This window comes from Dendrobates tinctorius, unplaced genomic scaffold, assembly GCF_039654945.1.
Source record: "Dendrobates tinctorius isolate UK_male_01 unplaced genomic scaffold, ASM3965494v1 ptg000142l, whole genome shotgun sequence".
NCBI lineage: Eukaryota > Metazoa > Chordata > Amphibia > Anura > Dendrobatidae > Dendrobates > Dendrobates tinctorius.
This window is the reverse complement of record NW_027361809.1, coordinates 2,579,553-2,601,756: the sequence shown is the minus strand read 5'-3', so window position 1 is coordinate 2,601,756 and position 22,204 is coordinate 2,579,553.

Below are 22,204 nucleotides of genomic sequence, written 5' to 3'. Positions count from 1 at the left end.
AAACGGCAACAAAATGTGTCCCATAATTTCTACTGAACATGGCAATACCCCATATGTGACAAGGGGGCATTCTCTGCGTGTGGAGGGGAGAAGGTTTTTCCACCAACACAGAAGAGGATTCTTTACTGTTAGGGCAGTGAGAATCTGGAATTCCCTGCCTGAGGAGGTGGTGATGGCGAACTCAGTCGAAGGGTTCAAGAGAAGCCTGAATGTCTTCCTGGAGCGTAACAATATTGTATCTGACAGTGATTAGCTTCTTTAGAAGGACGTAGATCTGGGGATTTATTCTGACGGGAATATAGGATGGACACATGGCTTTTTTCGGCCTTGCTAACTATGTTACTACTATGTGTTCAGCACCCGGCGCCAGGGAACAGCGCTTACTGTAACGCTTCTTCCCTGGCACCTGTCCTTGTGGTACTGATGCGTCACACGTGTGCCACAAGTATTGAACACACGAACACTGACATCTCCAGTACTGGAAATATCAGGATGGGTGAAAGAGGCCTAATAGCGGATTTTTATTTTTGGCAGCTGTCACTCAATAAAAGACACTTTTTGCACCACATTTTGAGAGCTATAATTTTTCCATATTTTGGTCCACAGAGTCATGTGAGGTCTTGTTTTTTGCAGGATGAGTTGACGGTTTTATTCGTACCATTTTCAGGCACATGACATTTTTTGATTACTTTTTATTCCGATTTTTGGGAGACAGAATGAGCAAAAAACAGCATTTCATGAATTTCCCTTGGGGGGGTGCGTTAACACCATTCCGCGTGTGGTAAAATTAATAAAGCGGTTTTATGCTTCGGGTCAGTACGATTACAGCGATACCTCATTTATATATTTTGGCGCTTTTATACAATAAAAACTTTTATATAAATAACTTTTTGCATCGCTTTATTCTGCGAGCTGTAAGTTTTTTATTTTTTCGCTGATGCTGTATGGCGGCTCGTTTTTTGCGGGACAAGATGACGTTTTCAGCGGTGCTATGGTTATATGAGCCTTTTTCATTGCATTTTATTGCACTTTTTGTTTGGTGGTATGATGGTAAAGCATTGTTTGTTGCTTTTTTTATGGTGTTCACTAAAGGGGTTAACTAGTGGGACAATTTTATAGGGCAGGTCGTTACAGACACGGCGATACTAAGGCTGAGTTCACACGTGGCATTTTTTTCGCGGCGGTTTTAACCGCGCGATTTTGCTGCGAAAAATAAGCATCCCATGCATTCCTATGGGATTCCGCAATGCTGTGCTAATGCGGTTTTTACCGCGGCGGAATCGCTTCGCGGTAAAAACCGCAGCATGCTCATTAACTTTGCGGAATCGCGGTGATCCCGCACCCATAGGAATGCATTGTTCCGCTTACTTCCCGCATGTGGCTGTGCACACCATGCGGAAAGTAAGCAGAACAATTGCGGATGGTACCCACGGTCCGGAGGAGAGGAGACTGTCCTCCGGGCTTTGGGTACCATATCCCTGTAAAAAATAGAATTTAAAACAAAAAATATTGTTATTCTCACCTTCCGACGTCCCGCGCAGCCTTCCCCCCTCTCTCCACGCTCCCGGTCCCAGTAATCCTTTGCGAAAATGCCCGCGATGACGTCCGTTCTCGCGGGATCGCTTAGTCTTGCGGTCATTTGTGCGACGTCATCGCGAATTACCGCGAGAACGGACGTCATCGCGGGCATTTTCGCAAAGGATTACTGGGAACGGCTGCGTGGGACGTCAGAAGGTAAGAATAACACCATTTTTATTTTTTTTTTACATTTTATTTTTTTACTACTGATGCTACATAGGCAGCCTCAGTAGTAAAAAGCTAAATACGCTTGCAAAATGCTATTTTTTCCGCGGGAAAATCGCGGGAATTTAAAATGCGATTTTCCCGCAGAATAGAATTCCGGAATTCTCGCAGGAATTTCCGCGAGAGTTCCGGTACATGTGCACATAGCCTAAATGTGTACTTTTATTGTTTAGATTTTTTTCATTGAACTATTTGTTTAGTGATAGAATATCGTTTTTTTTTTTTTAGAATTATTTGATTTTTTTAAATTTCTACAATTTAAATTTTTTTTTTCCTAACTTTTACACTTCATCCCACTATAGGACAATCATTTTTTGCAGGCTGATCACTTCTATAGTATGCAGATGAAGCAGCACCTGCATGCCATACAAGCTGTCAGCGCTGCCAGCTTCTGACAGCCTTACTGATCATGCACTGTGCATGATCAGCAAGTTTGCTAGGTCTGGTGACCCGGATATCGTCATGACGATATCGGGTCACCATGGCAATGGTTGGAACCCGCAGTGGTGTGAGGGGGACCCCACTGTGCCCCCATTACCAGAGCACACGACACCCAGCAGTGGTGTAACCCCAATGTGCCCCCATCACTAGAGCACACGACACCCAGCAGTGGTGTGAGGGGGACCCCAATGTGCCCCCATCACCAGAGCACACGACACCCAGCAGTGGTGTGAGGAGGACCCCAATGTGCCCCCATCACCAGAGCGCACGACACCCAGCAGTGGTGTGAGGAGGACCCCAATGTGCCCCCATCACCAGAGCACACGACACACAGCAGTGGTGTAACCCCAATGTGCCCCCATCACCAGAGCACACGACACCCAGCAGTGGTGTGAGGAGGACCCCAATGTGCCCCCATCACCAGAGCACACGACACCCAGCAGTGGTGTGAGGAGGACCCCAATGTGCCCCCATCACCAGAGCACACGACACCCAGCAGTGGTGTGAGGAGGACCCCAATGTGCCCCCATCACCAGAGCACACGACACCCAGCAGTGGTGTGAGGAGGACCCCAATGTGCCCCCATCACCAGAGCACACGACACCCAGCAGTGGTGTGAGGAGGACCCCAATGTGCCCCCATCACCAGAGCACACGACACCCAGCAGTGGTGTGAGGAGGACCCCAATGTGCCACCATCACAGAGCACACGACACCCAGCAGTGGTGTGAGGAGGACCCCAATGTGCCCCCATCACCAGAGCACACGACACCCAGCAGTGGTGTGAGGAGGACCCCAATGTGCCCCCATCACCAGAGCACACGACACCCAGCAGTGGTGTGAGGAGGACCCCAATGTGCCCCCCCATCACCAGAGCACACGACACCCAGCAGTGGTGTGAGGAGGACCCCAATGTGCCCCCCCATCACCAGAGCACACGACACCCAGCAGTGGTGTGAGGAGGACCCCAATGTGCCCCCCCATCACCAGAGCACACGACACCCAGCAGTGGTGTGAGGAGGACCCAAATGTGCCCCCATCACCAGAGCACACGACACCCAGCAGTGGTGTGAGTAGGACCCAAATGTGCCCCCATCACCAGAGCACACGACACCCAGCAGTGGTGTGAGGAGGACCCCAATGTGCCCCCCATCACCAGAGCACATGACACCCAGCAGTGGTGTGAGGAGGACCCCAATGTGCCCCCCATCACCAGAGCACACGACACCCAGCAGTGGTGTGAGGAGCAGGGCTGTGGAGTCGGTAAGCCAAACCTGCGACTCCGACTCCTCAATTTCCCTTACACCGACTCCAACTCCACGACTCCCACACATATTGCTTATATTTAAGTGAAAAATTTATTGTAGTACAATGTGAACCTCAGACATTTAATCATTTTTATGATCTAATAATCAAGATATTTAGAACAGAATATATATTGGTGTACTACCCGGTTTTCATTCTTTTTGGTACAGATACGATATGGATAGACAGATATGGATAAATGGATATATAGATAGAGCAGATTTCTAATCTGCTTTTGCTATTGAGTAACATTATCTATGAGCTCAAAAACCTTTCAGGTGATGCAGTTTTTTAAAAAGATGATCAGCTTTTGCAGCTGAAAAACATATCCTCAAAAAACACAGGAAAAACGCTGTGTGTGAATGTAGCCTTAGATCAGGAATAGAACAGCCATTTATAGGACATTTCATAACTTTCCCAAACTCCTATGAAAAAATATTCAGCACATTCTGCACTGAATTACTGTACCCAATTTATTATATATTTTAGGAGTCGGAGTCGGTCCATTTTATACCAACTCCACCAAAATGAGCACCGACTCCGACTCCACAGCCCTGGTGAGGAGGACCCAAATGTGCCCCCCATCACCAGAGCACACGACACCCAGCAGTGGTGTGAGGAGGACCCCAATGTGCCCCCCATCACCAGAGCACGCGACACCCAGCAGTGGTGTGAGGAGGACCCAAATGTGCCCCCATCACCAGAGCACACGACACCCTGCAGTGGTGTGAGGGGGACCCCAATGTGCCCCCCATCACCAGAGCACACGACACCCAGCAGTGGTGTGAGGAGGACCCCAATGTGCCCCCCATCACCAGAGCACACGACACCCAGCAGTGGTGTGAGGAGGACCCCAATGTGCCCCCCATCACCAGAGCGCACGACACCCAGCAGTGGTGTGAGGAGGACCCCAATGTGCCCCCCCATCACCAGAGCACACGACACCCAGCAGTGGTGTGAGGAGGACCCAAATGTGCCCCCATCACCAGAGCACACGACACCCAGCAGTGGTGTGAGGAGGACCCCAATGTGCCCCCCATCACCAGAGCACACGACACCCAGCAGTGGTGTGAGGAGGACCCCAATGTGCCCCCATCACCAGAGCACACGACACCCAGCAGTGGTGTGAGGAGGACCCAAATGTGCCCCCATCACCAGAGCACACGACACCCAGCAGTGGTGTGAGGAGGACCCCAATGTGCCCCCCATCACCAGAGCACACGACACCCAGCAGTGGTGTGAGGAGGACCCAGATGTGCCCCCATCACCAGAGCACACGACACCCTGCAGTGGTGTGAGGGGGACCCCAATGTGCCCCCCATCACCAGAGCACACGACACCCAGCAGCGGTGTGAGGGGGACCCCAATGTGCCCCCCATCACCAGAGCACACGACACCCAGCAGTGGTGTGAGGAGGACCCCAATGTGCCCCCCATCACCAGAGCACACGACACCCAGCAGTGGTGTGAGGGGGATTCCTGTCACAGTTACCTGGATTCGCCTTCCTCCGTGTTCCGCTTGTGCTTTCTCAGCAGGAGTGAGGTCTGTACAGCCAATCAGCTGTGGTGATGTCAGACACGTGACTTCCGGGCTGTCAGAGCCGCCGTCTCACAGCAGGATGGACTCTCCCTCCCCAGACTGATCCGTCCCGATACAGTGCGCCCGTCATCAGGGGGCGGAGTTAAGTTTCCCGCCACTCACTCAGGCCGCCATTGGATAGATTCACTGTGACGCTCTGGAGCATGCGCGTTAGCATCGTCTGGTCTCGTATTGTAGCGGCGTGCTCCGGTCCTGTCACTGCAGTGAGGAGCGGCCCGTGTCTCTCCGTGTCTCCGCACAGCGAGGGGTCTGATGTCTGCGGAATAAGCGAACAAGACGTGAGTGATGTCAGGAGCCGAGCGACCGTTACCGCGGTACAGGGAGGTGTACACACAGTGTGGTCCCACAGAGACCTCCGCGCCCCGCAGAGAGCTCCGCTGCGCCCCCGCAGAGAGCTCCGCTGCGCCCCCGCAGAGACCGCCCCGCTGCGCCCCCGCAGAGACCGCCCCGCTGCGCCCCCGCAGAGACCGCCCCGCTGCGCCCCCGCAGAGACCGCCCCGCTGCGCCCCCGCAGAGACCGCCCCGCTGCGCCCCCGCAGAGACCGCCCCGCTGCGCCCCCGCAGAGACCGCCCCGCTGCGCCCCCGCAGAGACCGCCCCGCTGCGCCCCCGCAGAGACCGCCCCGCTGCGCCCCCGCAGAGACCGCCCCGCTGCGCCCCCGCAGAGACCGCCCCGCTGCGCCCCCGCAGAGACCGCCCCGCTGCGCCCCCGCAGAGACCGCCCCGCTGCGCCCCCGCAGAGACCGCCCCGCTGCGCCCCCGCAGAGACCGCCCCGCTGCGCCCCCGCAGAGACCGCCCCGCTGCGCCCCCGCAGAGACCGCCCCGCTGCGCCCCCGCAGAGACCGCCCCGCTGCGCCCCCGCAGAGACCGCCCCGCTGCGCCCCCGCAGAGACCGCCCCGCTGCGCCCCCGCAGAGACCGCCCCGCTGCGCCCCCGCAGAGACCGCCCCGCTGCGCCCCCGCAGAGACCGCCCCGCTGCGCCCCCGCAGAGACCGCCCCGCTGCGCCCCCGCAGAGACCGCCCCGCTGCGCCCCCGCAGAGACCGCCCCGCTGCGCCCCCGCAGAGACCGCCCCGCTGCGCCCCCGCAGAGACGCCCCCGCAGAGACCGCCCCGCTGCGCCCCCGCAGAGACCGCCCCGCTGCGCCCCCGCAGAGACCGCCCCGCTGCGCCCCCGCAGAGACCGCCCCGCTGCGCCCCCGCAGAGACCGCCCCGCTGCGCCCCCGCAGAGACCGCCCCGCTGCGCCCCCGCAGAGACCGCGCCCCCGCAGAGACCGCCCCACAGAGACCGCCTCACAGAGACCTCCGCGCCCCCACAGAGACCGCCGCGCTCCCCGGCTCGGACTGGCCCACAGGGTAACGGGAATCCCCCGGTGGGCCCCTGTGCAGATCTGGGCCCCAACCCCACTGTATGGTCAGTACTTGGCATCATTTACTTGATTCACTCTGTACAGAAAAAAGCCTCATCTCCTCATTCAGTAACTCATCTACCCCGTGTGTTATTATATAGAGATACAGGTGAATTTGTGAGCCAGGGTGTAATATTTATATGAAGGTAAAGGTCCATGTTACTGGTGGGCCCTTGGCACCCCAGTCCGATACTAGGCGCGCCCCAGAGAGAGACCGCTGCGCCCCAGAGAGACTGCCGCACCTCGCAGAGACCGCCGCACCCCCACAGTGATTACCGCACTCCTGTACGTGAGAGAAAAGAGCAGAAAGTAATGATGGACAATAGATAATGTTATTTCTATAGCGCTGACATATTACGTAGCGCTGTACATTACAGGGGACTGATACAGACTATAGACATTACAGCATAAATCACAGATCACCAGATACAGGAGGGGCGAGGGGCCCCCGATCACCAGATACAGGAGGGGCGAGGGGCCCCCGATCACCAGATACAGGAGGGGCGAGGGGCCCCCGATCACCAGATACAGGAGGGGCGAGGGGCCCCCGATCACCAGATACAGGAGGGGCGAGGGGCCCCCGATCACCAGATACAGGAGGGGCCCCCGATCACCAGATACAGGAGGGGCCCCATCACCAGATACAGGAGGGGCGAGGGCCCGGCTGCTCACAGCTACAATCTGAGGAAGTAAGGGGGACACGAGCGGTGGATGGTAATTGCTTCTAGTGTACAGTGCGGCCATCACTGTAATGCTGCATGGACCAGTTAAGTCTAAATATGTAACAGTACAGACACAGAGGGCTATTAAATGCATAAAGCCTGTGGGAACATGATACGGGGAACCTGGTTATGGTAAAACTTTTGGCTGTGCCACACAGGGATAGATTAGGTTAATGTGTTGAGGCGGTAGGCCATTCTGAATAAATGCGTTTTTAGGGTACGCTTAAAGTGTGGGGATTGGGGACTAATCGTATTGGCGTGGGAAGTGCATTCCAAAGAATTGGCGCAGCACGTGTAAAGTCTTGGAGATGGGAGTGGGAGGTTCTGATTGAGGATGCTAACCTCAGGTCATTAGCACAACGGAGGGCGCGGGTAGGGTGGTATACTGAAACAAGGGAGGAGATGTAGGGTGGTGCTGAGCCATGGAGGGCTTTGTGGGTGAGGGTAATAAGTTTATACTGAATTCTGGAGTGGATGGGTAGCCAGTGTAATGACTGGCACAAGGTAGAGGCATCGGTGTAACGATTGGTGAGGAATATGATCCTGGCTGCAGCATTCAAGACAGATTGGAGAGGGGAGAGTTTGGTAAGAGGGAGACCGATTAGAAGAGAGTTACAATAGTCCAGACGAGACTGGATAAGAGAAACAGTAAGAGTTTTTGCAGAGTCGAAAGAAGAAAAGGTCGAATTCTAGAAATGTTTTTGAGGTTCAAATATCAAGAGCGAGCCACTGATCGGATTGGCGGACAAAGGAAAGCTCGTAGTCAAGTATGACCCCCAAGACAGCGGGCATGGTGCTGGGGAGTAATAGTGGAACCACACACGGAAATGGCAATGTCGGGTATAGGTACATTAGTAGCGGGAGGAACCAGAGGGAGTTCAGTCTTTGACAGGTTCAGTTTCAGATATAGTGAGGACATGATGTACAAGGAGAAGAGGAGGGGGCCTAGGACTGATCCTTGAGGAAACCCAACAGTAAGGGGAAGATGAGAGGAGGAGGAACCGGCGAAAGATACAGTAAAGGAGCGGTCAGAGAGATAGGAGGAGAACCAGGAGAGAGCAGTGTCCTTGAGTCCGATGGAGCGAAGCATAGTGAGGAGGAGCTGATGATCCACAGTGTCGAATGCTGCAGAGAGATCCAGGAGAAATTGCATGGAGTAGTGACCATTAGATTTAGCTGTTAGTAGATCATAGAGACTTTAGTGAGGGCAGTTTCAGTAGAGTGTAGAGAGCGGAAACCGGATTGAAGAGGGTTGAGAAGAGCGTAATCAAAGAGATAGCGGATAAGACAGGAGTGGACCAGGCGTTCCAGGAGTTTAGCAATGAAGGGAAGATTAGAGACAGGTCTATAGTTAGCGGCACAGTTTTGCTGCTAACTAGACCTGCATACAATTTGTCAGGATAACCCAACTCTTGTTTCTCTTAGTTCCAGTTAGGAACTTTGCAGCTCTCTAGCGCCCCCCTAACCCTCAGATCAGTCAGGGAACTGCACCTAGGATAAGTAGTTGCCGGAAAGGCTGCCTCGTCACGTACTAGCTATCTGGCACCCAGCAATGAGGGTGTTATGTATATCACCAGTCCCAGGCAGGGAATATACACATAAACCTCAGATCCGTCACTGCCAGGGTTCCCCAATAACAGCAGGATGCCACGCTGCCACCCGTACCTTGTTTGACACCAAAGCCTATATCAGGTCAGGAACCAACCCAAGGTAGCGTGATATGGTGCGGAGTATGTGTCGGTTCAATCTTAGAGCAAAAAGGTCAAAACTAGTAAATTTATAAGTTTACTCCAGAAAATATTGGCAGTGTTCACAGAAGTACAAAAGATATTACAAAAGGAGACAAAATACAGTACGTAGAGACAATTACAAATAAAAGGGATTCAAATAGGAAACTTACTCTGTCCCTGTCACAGGTATGACGTGTCGATAAAGGGGAGGAGAGCTCTCCCAAAGCAATTGATCAGCAACACAGCCTGAGTCTAGCTGACTATGAAGCATCTGACATCTCCCCCAAAAAATAGATGGTAAAGAAATGTTTTGGACTTAGATGATTAGAGCAGAGCAAATAGCAATGGAATAGTGAGTAATAAAACAGGAGCCACAGCATCTGAGGAGAAAGTGACATTCGAGAGCCTGGAGCCACCGAGCGTCAGTGATGAGTATGGAAACGTGTGTGTACAGGGGTATAGAAAAGGAGCCACCGCCGAGCATGACCACACCTTAATACATAGACAGCTCATAAGCCGTGTGCTCAGTAGTGACAGCGCCCCACACTGCATCTGGGTCAGTCACAGATCCACTAATGTGCGAATCTTCATGGTGAAATAGAATTAGCAAAGAAAATAAAAAACACAACAAAGTAATATCCCAAACGTAAGAACAAACCCGCGGCACTTCATTATAGACTTTCCTCCATCCCTAATAAAGGTAATGATAATCCTTCCAGATCAGTGAATGGAGGCCAAACGCCCGGCGTGGCCGCGAGCTCAATACCCCAAATTAAAAAAGTGTTTTGCATTTATTTTATTCATATTAAATTGCTCTGGCCATAGGAAATCTAAAAGCTCTCATTCATCTATTCATTCCTAATCTTCTCTTCTATACGATATCGTCTTCCACATAATCCCGTCTCCCATACACGCCCCGACCACCTTCATCTTTGTGAATCTCATGACACCATAAACTAGCAATGACACAGACATAAAGTTACAATATTATAAAACCCCATGAAAAATGGAAGGAGTGGAAAGACAAAACCACAGCTCCGCTGGGCTGACGGGCAAAGCATAAAACCTCATTCACACCCGTTGGACATGTAGTTTCCAGATCCACCTCGTGTCGATCTGCGACAGTCTCTTCCTAATGTCAGCACCTCTCACATTGGTTACAACCCCGTCAATACCGAATGCCTCCAATACCGTATGGGCACAATCATGTACCTCCTTACAGGTTTAAGCTGGGAGAAATCATCCGTTTTTTGTGTGTTGATGATATCCAGAACATGTTTGTGGATACGAGCCTTGAGTTTCCTTGTTGTTAGTCCCACGTATGCCTTTCTGCATGGGCAGGTTTGTACCACACCACTCTCTCTGCATCAGACGTAACGCTGTGTCATAGAGAACTCATCTTGACCGTGACTGCTCTCAGCGTGTCCGGGCACCACGCACACCTCCCACAAGCGAGGAACCCCCATTTAGGTCCCTTTGAGCCTTTTTGGATCTTATTCCCTTGCTAGTCGCTCCTCACTAACTTGTCGGGTTGTCAGATCTTCTATATGTGATTGTCGGCTTTTCAGAGACATAATTTCCCATGATGGGATCAGTGGAAGTAGTGGGCCAGTATTTTGTAAGAACTTCCTTCATTAAGGTCCAGTTTCCATTATACTGCGCGATGAACCTTTTGGCTCATGGGTGTACGGCGTCTGGACGTACACAGATGCCTCTTGGGGGTCTCCCCTGCTCTTGTTAGTGCCTTTTGGATGACTCTTTTGCTATATCTTCTCTCGCAATATCTAGCCAATTAATCTTGTGCCTGTTCACAAAAAACATCCTCTGAGCAGTTCCTTCAGTTTCCCACAGCTCCAGGAACAGGTTGGGATACGTTCACCGGGCCGGTTGGGCTGTTCCCTGGTGACGCACATGCGCCAGTGCGTCATAGTGAATCTATTCAATGGCGGTCTGAGTGACTGGTGGGAAACTTAACTCCGCCCCCTGATGACGGGCGCACTGTATCGTGACGGATTCAGTAGGGGATGAGTCTATTTGAGCGACACGTCCTGTCAGACGCCCACTCCACCCACCTATGACGTAGAGCCACCCTGTGTCGGCAACCAGCATGGACGCTGCATCAGGCTGATGTGTGGCGTGACTCGCTGATACCAGGTATCTATTGTATGATGCCTGATTAGTTATCCGACAGTGCGGAAGTCACGTGTTTGACATCACCACCAGGGCTGTGGAGTCGGTAAGCCAAACCTGCGACTCCGACTCCTCAATTTCCCTTCCACCGACTCCGACTCCCACATATATTGCTCATATTTAAGAGAAAAATTTATTGTAGTACAATGTGAACATCAGACATTTAATGATTTTTGATACAATAATCAAGACATTTAGATAGAACATAATATATATTTATTGGAATACAACTTTAGAACACAAAAAACTGTAATAAATTGTAAATATGTAATATCGAATATATATATACACACTGTGTGTGTGTGTGTATATATATATATATATATATATATGTATATATACACTATGTAATAAACTATGCAAGTGGCAAAAAACAGTTTTCAACAAAAACATACTAAATAACATTTGTGCAATCTATGAATTTGTTCTAAGAAATAGTATCGCCTCCATCGGATCCTCCTTCATAGATGCTCTCAAATCTGACCTAATAATTTTAAGGTCAGAGAACAACCTCTCTACACTAACTTGGGTTGGAGGCAAAGCCGTAACCACATGGGCAACATCTCTAACAATTTACGGGTATAAAAGAGTTGCCTCCTGCACAGTCAGTTTTGATGAACGGTTGAATTTTTCTTTGAGAGCAAGTGAAACATTTTGCTGAAATATGGTCAATCCGCTTGTTATAGGAGACGGAGTGAAATCTTTTTCCTTGCAGCAACGCTTTGCCTGATCCATGTCATCCAAATACTTGTCAAAGTCAAACTCCTCATCTGATGAGGATGAAGATATGGCAGAAGTAGCACTGTCAGGACCCGAGTCCTCTTGCGCCTGGCAGTCCTCCTGTGGGCCACTCTTCCTAACTGCTACCTCAGTCAGAGCTTCTTTTCCTTTAGTAAGCTGTTGATCATCAAGCAATATACAATGACTTGGGTCCACATAAACAGCTGCCAGAAAAATCTTATTTTCCAGTAGCTGTGTCTCTCTCCATTTCATTGAAGCAGAAATGCCATCTGCGATTAAATCTCCTCTTTGGGACAGGCAAAATAGCAAGTTCTTCCACTTCCTTATGAAAATGCCAGGAGTTAAATCAGCTTGTAATCTTTTAGCCACGGTAAATAGGTGATTAAACAATTCCTTCAATTCAGCCACCTGTGTCCATTGACCTTCATTTAGGGTTACCTGAAGGTTCGTCATATCTATAAGAAACTGTTTTAGCCAGGATCAAAACTAGGGAGGGCAGAACCTCATACTGTTCCGCAGAATCTCATACTGCACACCTCAGCTGCTGCAGAACCTTATACTGCACACTAGGGTGACCGGATCTCATATGGGGGGGGGAATGTCAGAATCTTGTTCGTCTGGACCCCACAAAACGATTCCCCTTTCCAGATATTGAGAGAGCCAAAATTTGAGCTCGATCAAACAACGTTAACCCGTGCCGCTCGTCGCTCAAAGTTTGAAAAAATCCAAATTGAGGTATTTTAAGATTTAGGTATTTTGCATAGTCTGTTAGACTATAAAGAATGTGACAACAACATTGCAGAAATAGCCCTGACCAAATTTCCGAACCATTTGTGGTATTTGAATGCAGAGTTGGTGGGATTATCGTTTTTTGATCCCACCATTACAGACAATGAAAAGTTGTTAATGGCTAATAAATTGCTCAGTAGCACAGATGAACCATCAGAGCACGCTAACCTACATGAGTTGATAATTTTACATAGTTATCTAATCTATTCTAGAGATTTTGTTAAAGTAGTTTTTGAAACGTCAGAATATAATGCTCGGCATTTGCTTACAAGTTGCAGGACATATTGCTTTTGTTCTTCATCTTTTGTCAGAAGGTCATTAAAGTCGGTTACTTCCTACCTCTTTTAATTTTTCTTTCCTAACTTTTGGATTTACAACCCTAGCGTGCTCTGATGGTTCATCTGTGCTACTGAGCAATTTATTAGCCATTAACAACTTTTCATTGTCTGTAATGGTGGGATCAAAAAACGATAATCCCACCAACTCTGCATTCAAATACCACAAATGGTTCGAGAATTTGGTCAGGGCTATTTCTGCAATGTTGTTGTCACATTCTTTATAGTCTAACAGACTATGCAAAATACCTAAATCTTAAAATACCTCAATTTGGATTTTTTCAAACTTTGAGCGACGAGCGGCACGGGTTAACGTCGTTTGATCGAGCTCAAATTTTGGCTATCTCAATATCTGGAAAGGGGAATCGTTTTGTGGGGTCCAGACGGACAAAATTCCAACATCGATTTTTTGCGGTCACCCTACTCCACACCCCTACTCTTGAAAATAAAGCCTGCACCTTAAGAAGATGTGGTGATGAATGCAGTCTATTTATTCCAACTATCAGTTGATGTGTTACTGAAGACAAGCAATGCCTGTCCTGGGCGTCCTTTTGGGCAGCTATGAGGTATACCTAACTGGTGCTAAAAAAAGGAGTGTTAGTCTGTGTGCTACCCGGCTTTCATTCTTTTTGGTACAGATAAGATATGGATAGACAGATATGGATATATGTATAGAGCAGATTTCTAATCTGCTTTTGCTATTGAAAACATTATGAGCTCAAAAGCCTTTCAGGTGATGCGGTTTTTTAAAAAGCTGATCTGCTTTTACATCTGAAAAACTTATCCTCAAAAAACGCAGCAAAAACGCTGTGTGTGAATGTAGCCTTAGATCAGGAATAGAACAGCCATTTATAGGACATTTCATAACTTTCCAAATTCCTATGAAAAAATATTCAGCACATTCTACATTGAACTACTGTACCCAATTTATTATATATTTTAGGAGTCGGACCATTTTATACCGACTCCAACTCCACCAAAATGAGCTCTGACTCCGACTCCACAGCCCTGATCACCACAGCCGATTGGCTGGACTGTAAAACAAACCTCACTCCTGCTGAGGTATGAAATGCTCTCTGAAGAGGCACAAGCAAAACGCCCAAAGGGCTGATCCGGGTAACTGTCATGGGGGGTCCTCCTTATACCACTGCTCTGTGTCATGTGCTCTGGTAATGGTGGCACATTGGAGGTCCTCCTCACACCACTGCTCTCTCCCTCTATTGATGCATAATAGCTTTCCTGATATTCATTTCATATGTTGAATACTTTATTTATGGTAGCATATACCAGCACTCACCACTAGATGGAGACTGTAGGATTTGTCCTCACTGCTGATATAGGACCTGTGCTAGATACAGCTCTGGCAAAAATTAAGAGCGCACTGTGGTGTATAAGAATCCGCTTCTCCGTGTCTGACAGCCATTCCATTCCAGTGTCAGTTGAATTCCAACCAGAGTCCACCTCATTCTACTTAATGTGCTTCTGATTAGGTGATCACCTGAACCAAATCTTATTTAACGAAGGAAAGTATAAAAAAACCCCGCTGTGGTGTTCACAATCCTCTTACAATAGGACAAGCTGGATGGCACAACAAGTGCTAGTAATATCCCAAAAGTAATAGGACTGAAAAAATAACTTAACCATGCCAAAGGAGTTGAAAGGAAAAGTCTTGAGTGAAGAAAAGAAGGGCTCAATTCTGGCTTTACTAGCAGAGGGATACAGTGAGCGTCGTGTTATTCCATCCTTAAAATTTCTAAGACGGCAGTCCATTACAAAAGGTCAAGCAGCAGACATTGGGGAAAACAAAGCTACAGACCCACTGACCGGGATGACAGTCATCTTATTCGAATGTTACTCAGCAACCGCATGATGACATCAAGTGACCTACAAAAGGAATTGCAAATGGCAGCTGGGGTGAAGTGCACAGCAAGAACAGTTCGTAACAGGCTCCTAGACGCAGGGCTCAAGTCATGTAAAGCTAGTAATAGGCCTTTCATCAATGAGAAGCAAAGGAGAGCCAGGCTGAAGTTTGCCAAAGACCATAAGGATTGGACCATAGAGGACTGGAGTAAGGTAATTTTCTCTGATGAGTCTAATTTTCAGCTTTGCTCAACACCTGGTCATCTAATGGTTAGACGGAGACCTGGAGAGGTGTACAAGCCACAGTGTCTTGCACCCACTGTAAAATTTGGTGGAGGATTGGTGATGATCTGGGGATGCTTCAGCAAGGCTGGAATTGGGCGGGTTACTCTTTGTGAAGGACATATGAATCAAGCCGCATACAAGGTGTCATGGGGTCCTTCTCCGATACCAGACAATCAACAGAGCGAGGGAAGGGTGAACAATCCTAAGACCTTTATTACAGGCAAAATTAGAAGGTCCATAATCAATCCACCAGACTGAGGATACAATAGTCCAGAACAAGAATGTAGTCCAGTAACAGGATAAAATGTCCAGGGAGACGAGATTCCAAAACTCTAGCACCAAAGGATAAAAATGGGTCCTTCTCTCTGAAGTGCAGTCTATACACGATCCTCTCCAATCAGGAACTGACTTGACCAGCTCCTGTTCTCCCCACCCCCTTCCTTGTGTCCAGGGGTAGTTAAACAGGTTGGGGCGGTTTCCAGGCCTCCCAGAGGAGAACAAAGGAGCCTTGGTGATTAATGCACTACAGGGGGTCATCAAGAGACAGACACAGTCAGGCTGTAGACCCACAGGGCATCAAGAAAATCACTATGAAAACAAGTGAAATAGAAATACACACAAAATGATATCCACATAGCATATCACACCATCACACAAGGTTATCCTGGAAAAACAGCTGATTCCTTCTGCTCAGGCAATGTTCCCCAACTCTGAGGACATGTTACGGTGTTGAGGAAAAATAAAGATGCACCTGAAAGTGCATCCTCTGGGTCACGACTCCAGAGCCCCCGGAGGCAAGTGCCCAGGTGAGGACCACCCCCTATACAGGGAGTGTTAGGGACAGACCTCCAGGGGATAGAGCCGGAACCAAAGGGACGACTGAGGCAATGGAAAGAAGGCGCTGACGTGGACGATAAGCAGAGCACCGGGCAAGGCAGAGACCCAGTGGGGTACATGACCGGAGAGCCAGGGGAGCACAGGACTGGAGGCTGTAAAGGTAAAGAAGCAAAATGATGTATAAGGTAGTACGGCAGATAACCGAGACGGAGAGGGGAGAGCAGGAGGCAGGACAGAGGAGGGAAAGTCCTAGGGAGACTGGGAGGGCAGAGTACAGGAGAGGCAGACCGAGATAAAGCAGGCAAGGGACTAGGGAGAACCAAGGCACTAACACAGCACAGACAGAGGACGAGAGGGGGCTTGAGGACACAGTGAGCACCGCAGCAGACAGCGTCACCGCATAAGATAATCAGGCGTCTTACCTGAGCAGGCGCCGGGCATATGTAGCGGTGGGCGCCGCCATGTTGGGGGCGGGGCTAGCGCGTCACATTACCCAGGAGGCCGCGCGCTGTGTGCTCATACCCGACGCCGAGGGAGCCGGAGGCCGGGCGCGGGGACGCGCCGAGAAGCAGGAGCGCGCCGGACAGAGCGCGCAGAGAGGTAAGCAGGGGCCGGTGCCGTGACAGTACCCCCCTCTTTACGCCCCCTCCTCCTAATGTTGGAGAGGAACCGTCTCATGATGCGGGGAGCATCAATATTCTCCTGAGGTTCCCATGATCTCTCCTCGGGACCAAAGCCCTTCCAATCAACCAAAAACAGAGTTTTTCCTTTAACAGTCTTCCTAGCCAAAATATCCCGCACCTCAAAGGTGTTATCCGAGCTACATGGTTGGGAGGTTTGAGAAGGTGCAGAATGCAAGTGGTTAAACTCAGCTGGTTTAAGGAGAGACACATGGAAGGTGTTGGGAATCTTTAGTGAGGCGGGTAATCTCAACTTGTAGGCCATGTTGTTGATCCGGCTTAAGACCTCAAAGGGACCAATGTAACATGGACCTAACTTGTAGGAGGGATTTTCAACCTGATATATTGGGAAGCTAACCAAACCTTATCCCCAGGGCGATTCGGGGAAACGTCTAGCCGTCTCTTGTCGGCATACCGTTTCATTCTGAGGCTGGTACTTTCAAGAGCCACTTTGGTCTCTCTCCAAATCTGAGAGAAGTTTATGGACAAGGAATCTGCTGCCGGCACACCCGAGGTGGGGGACACGGGAAGAGGAATGCCGGGGTGTTGACCAAAAACCACAAAAAAGGGAGATTTGGAGGGGGCATCAATGGGATGATTGTTGTAGGCGAATTCCGCCCAAGGAAGGGGAGAGACCCAGTCGTCTTGATGAGCATTGGAGAAATGCCGAAGGTAAGATGTTAAGGCTTGGTTGACTCGCTCGACTTGACCATTCGACTGGGGGTGATAACATTGGATTTCTCCTCAGCCTATCTTCAGTAATCCGCAGAGAGCTCGCCAAAAACGGGAGGTAAACTGGACTCCTCGATCTGAGACAATATGTTGAGGAAAACCATGAAGGCGAAAAATGTGAAGCAAAAAGATCTTTGCCAACCCGGGAGCGGTAGGTAGACCAGGCAGAGCGATGAAGTGGGGCAATTTTGGAAAATCGATCCACGACCACCAATATCACAGTACATCTAGACGAAGGAGGCAAGTCAGTGACGAAATCCATGGCAATATGAGTCCATGGGTTTGCAGGTACTGGTAACGGATGCAGGAGTCCCGCAGGAGCATGCCGGGAAACTTTGTTCCGGGCGCAAGAAGGACAGGAGACAATGAAGTCTTGAACATCCTTGTGAAGCGAAGGCCACCAGTAATGGCGGGAGACAAGCAAGAGAGTCTTGTTAATTCCGGCATGTCCAGAGAATCTTGAAGAGTGACTCCAGCGTAGAACTTTTAATCTGTCTCCACTCCGAACAAAGGTCTTACCAGATGGTGGGGAGACCAGGCTTACTGGAGCCACAGTAAGGATCTTGGCAGGGTCAATGAGATGGTTTGGATCCTCCTCCTTGTCAACAGACAGGAAGGACCGTGAAAGAGCATCCGCCTTGATGTTCTCCCCGGGTCGGAAGTGGAGTTCAAAGTCAAATCTTTCGAAAAACAGTGACCATCTGGCCTGTCGAGGGTTGAGCCTTTGAGCGGACTGAAGATATTCCAAATTCTTGTGATCCGTAAAAATGATGAACGGATGGAGAGCACCCTCGAGAAGATGGCGCCATTCCTCAAGAGCCATCTTTATGGCCAAGAGTTCTCTATCTCCAACGGCATAGTTACGTTCGGGAGCGGAGAAAGCCTTAGAAAAGAATCCGCAGGTAAGAGTGCGGCCCGAGGAGGACTTCTGCAGGAGAACTTCTCCTGCTCCCACCGAGGATGCGTCCACCTCGAGGATGAATGGCCTGCTTGCATCCGGGCAATGAAGTACCGGAGACTTAGCAAATTCTTGTTTCAGGGCCGCGAAGGCAGCCTCTGCTTCAGAGGGCCAATGATTGGGATTGGCCCCTTTGCGGACAAGAGCTGAGATGGGTTTAGACAAAGAAGCGAAATGAGTGAAAAATTGCCTATAATTGGCAAAACCCAAAAACCGCTAAATTGCCTTGACTCCGGAGGGACGTGGCCAATTGAGAACCGCCAAGACTTTCTCAGGATCCATCTCTAGTCCGAGTTCGAAACGATGAAACCAAGAAAAGGCAATGAAGTTTGCCCAAAGAGGCATTTCTCCAACTTAGCAAAGAGATGGTTCTCTCAGACGTAGAAGGACTTGGCGTACGTCTCGGCGATGTGTGGCCAGATCAGGAGAGAAGACCAAGATGTCGTCTAGGTAGACTACGACACAGGAGTAGAGGAGATCTCGAAAGACATCATTAACGAGTTCTTGGAATACTGCAGGTGCGTTGCAAAGCCCAAAGGGCATAACCAAATACTCATAGTGTCCATCACGCGTGTTAAACGCAGTCTTCCACTCGTCTCCGGAGCGTATGCGAACCAGGTTATAGGCCCCTCGAAGATCAAGCTTGGTGAATACACGAGCCCCCTTCAAACAGTCAAAAAGTTCAGAGATAAGTGGTAGTGGATATTTATTCTTCACCGTGATACGATTCAAGCCACGATAATCGATGCACGGGCGCGGGGACCCATCTTTCTTTTTTACGAAAAAGAAGCCTGCTCCTGCAGGGGACGAAGACTTCCGAATGAAGCCCCTGCCCAAGTTGTCCTGGATGTATTCAGACATGGCTTGGGTCTCTGCCGGAGAGAGGGGATAAATCCTACCATGAGGTGGAATGGTACCAGGAACGAGCTCGATGGTGCAGTCGTAGGGATGGTGCGGAGGAAGAGTCTCGGCCTCTTTCTTGTCAAAAAAATCAAGGTACACCGATGGCAATCCATGGGGAACAAGGGAAGGACGAGGGTCACCTACGGGACGCACCGACAGCAGACACCGAGCCCGACATGACTCCCCCCAGCGCAAGACGTTGCCATTATGCCAATCTAAGGTGGGCTCGTGGAGCCGCAGCCAAGGAAGACCAAGCAGGATAGGGTGAGAAATGCCTGCTAAGACGTAAAACGTAATCTTCTCCTTGTGCAGCGCCCCTACCTGCAACTCCACTTCATGAGTAACTAGAGTAACAGTCTCTAGCAGGGGTCGACCATCTACGGAGGCGAGAACTTGCGGTTTTTGCAAGGCCCTCACGGGAACAGAAAGCTTATTTAACCTCCTCTAGCCTGATAAAATTCCCGGCGGCACCCGAGTCCACATAGGCCACCAGAGAAGCCTGCTTCCCACCAACATGCAAGAGGACAGACAAGGTGAGAGGGAGAGAGGTATCATGTACACCTAGGGAGGCCTCTTACCTGGCCTAGGCGGAGAAGTTTTCTGGACGTTCCGGACAAGTTCGGATGAGATGGGAACCGCTACCGCAGTAGAAACTGACTGTGGAGACTCCCCTCCCTACGACGCTGGTCAGAGAGCTTCAGGCGATCCAACTGCATAGGTTCGGGTGTCGGTGGTGAAGGGAGACTCCTAGGTCGAGGACTGGGTGGCCTGCGGACAGAAGAAAATGGACGGGAGACCCTTCTCTCCCTAGCACGCTCTTGAAAGCGGAGGTCAATTAGCATAGCTAAAGAGATCAAATCCTCGAGAGCTGTTGGGGTGTCACGACCAGCGAGCTCATCCTTTATACGACTTGAGAGGCCTCGCCAGAAAGCGCCCACCAAGGCCTCATTATTCCAACCTAAGTCTGAGGAAAGAGTCCTAAACTGGATAGCATACTGGCCCATATTTAAAGAACCTTGACATAGGTTAAATAAAGCCTCAGTGGTGGAGGCTAAACGGCCCGGTTCGTCAAAAACTCGACGAAACGTATCCAGAAGAAACGGAAAGCTGAGTAACTACTGGGTCATCTCATTCCCAGAGCGGATTGACCCAAGCCAAAGCGTCCCCCTCAAGATGAGAAATGATGAAGGCCACTTTGGCTCGGTCAGTGGGGTACTGCTGGGGCAGCAATTCAAAATGGAGACTGCACTGATTTAAAAAACCCCGGCATAACTTGGCGTCTCCGCTATATCGGGGTGGTGTGGCCAACCGCGGAGGAGGATGGGAACCCGCGGCTGGGGGAGCAGATGCGGCCGAGTGCAAAGCGAGCAACCGACTGTCCACCAAAGCCATGTAGCTGAGAATATGCGACTGGGTGTCTCGCTGCTGCGCCAATTCCTGTTGCAAGCCAGCCAACTGGGCGGCGTTTCCAGGGTCAGAGGACTGGAGGGCGGAAAGACGGGAGTCCATAGTTTTCATGAAGGACATCATGCGCGTCTGATTCTCCCGAAGGAAAACTAACTCCTTCTGAGCGGCCGTGGCTCCATCGGGGTCCATGGCCTGATTATGCTGTTACGGTGTTGAGGAAAAATAAAGGTGCACCTGAAAGTGGACCCTCTGGGTCACGACTCCAGAGCCCCTGGAGGCGAGTGCCCAGGTGAGGACCACCCCTATACAGGGAGTCTTAGGGACAGACCTCCAGGGGATAGAGCCGGAACCAAAGGGACGACTGAGGCAATAGAAAGAAGGCGCTGACATGGACAATAAGCAGAGCACCGGGCAAGGCAGAGACCCAGTGTGGGGTACAGGACCGGAGAGCCAGGGGAGCACAGGACTGTAGGCTGTAAAGGTAAAGAAGCAAAATGATGTATAAGGTGTAGGACGGCAGATAACCGAGATGGAGAGGGGAGAGCAGGAGGCAGGACAGAGGAGGGAAAACCCTAGGGAGACTGAGAGGGCAGAGTACAGGAGAGGCAGGCTGAGATCAAGCAGGCAGCGGACTAGGGAGAACCAAGGCACTAACACAGCACAGACAGGACGAGAGGGGACCTGAGGACACAGTGAGCACCGCAGCAGACAGCGTCACCGCATAAGATAATCAGGCGTCTTACCTGTGCAGGCGCTGGGCATATGTAGCGGTGGGCGCCGCCATGTTGGGGGTGGGGCTAGCGCGTCACATTACCCAGGAGGCCGCGCGCTGTGTGCTCGTACCCGACGCCGAGGGAGCCGGAGGGCGGGAGCGGGGACGCGCCGAGAAGCAGGAGCGCGCCGGACAGAGCGCGCAGAGAGGTAAGCAGGGGCCGGTGCCGTGACAGGACAATGCGCCATGCCACACAGCTAGGTCAATCAATGTGTGGATGAAGAACCACCACATCACATCCCTGTCATGGCCGCCCAATCTCCAGACCTGAACCCCACTGAAAACCTCTGGAATGTAATCAAGAGGAAGGTGGAGAGTCACAAGCCATCAGACAAAGAAGAACTGCTGACATGTGTGTACCAGGAGCGGCATAAGGTCTCCCAAAAGCAGAGTGACAGACTTGAGGAAAGCAGCCAAGACTCAGGAAAGCTGGGATTAGCAATCATGGAGATTCCACAGAATATTGATCTCTGAACTCTTCCTGAGGTAAAACATTAGTATTGTGGTTTCTAAATGATTATGGACTTGTTTTCTTAGCATTATTTGAGGTCTACAAGCTCTCTGCATTTTTTTGTTCTTTTGACCATTTCTCGTTTTCTGAAAATAAATAAAATATTTAGTGCTTGGAAATTTGTAGACATGTCAGTAGATTATAGAATAAAAGAGCAATTTACATTTTACTCAGAAATATAAAGAGGAAAATCAGAC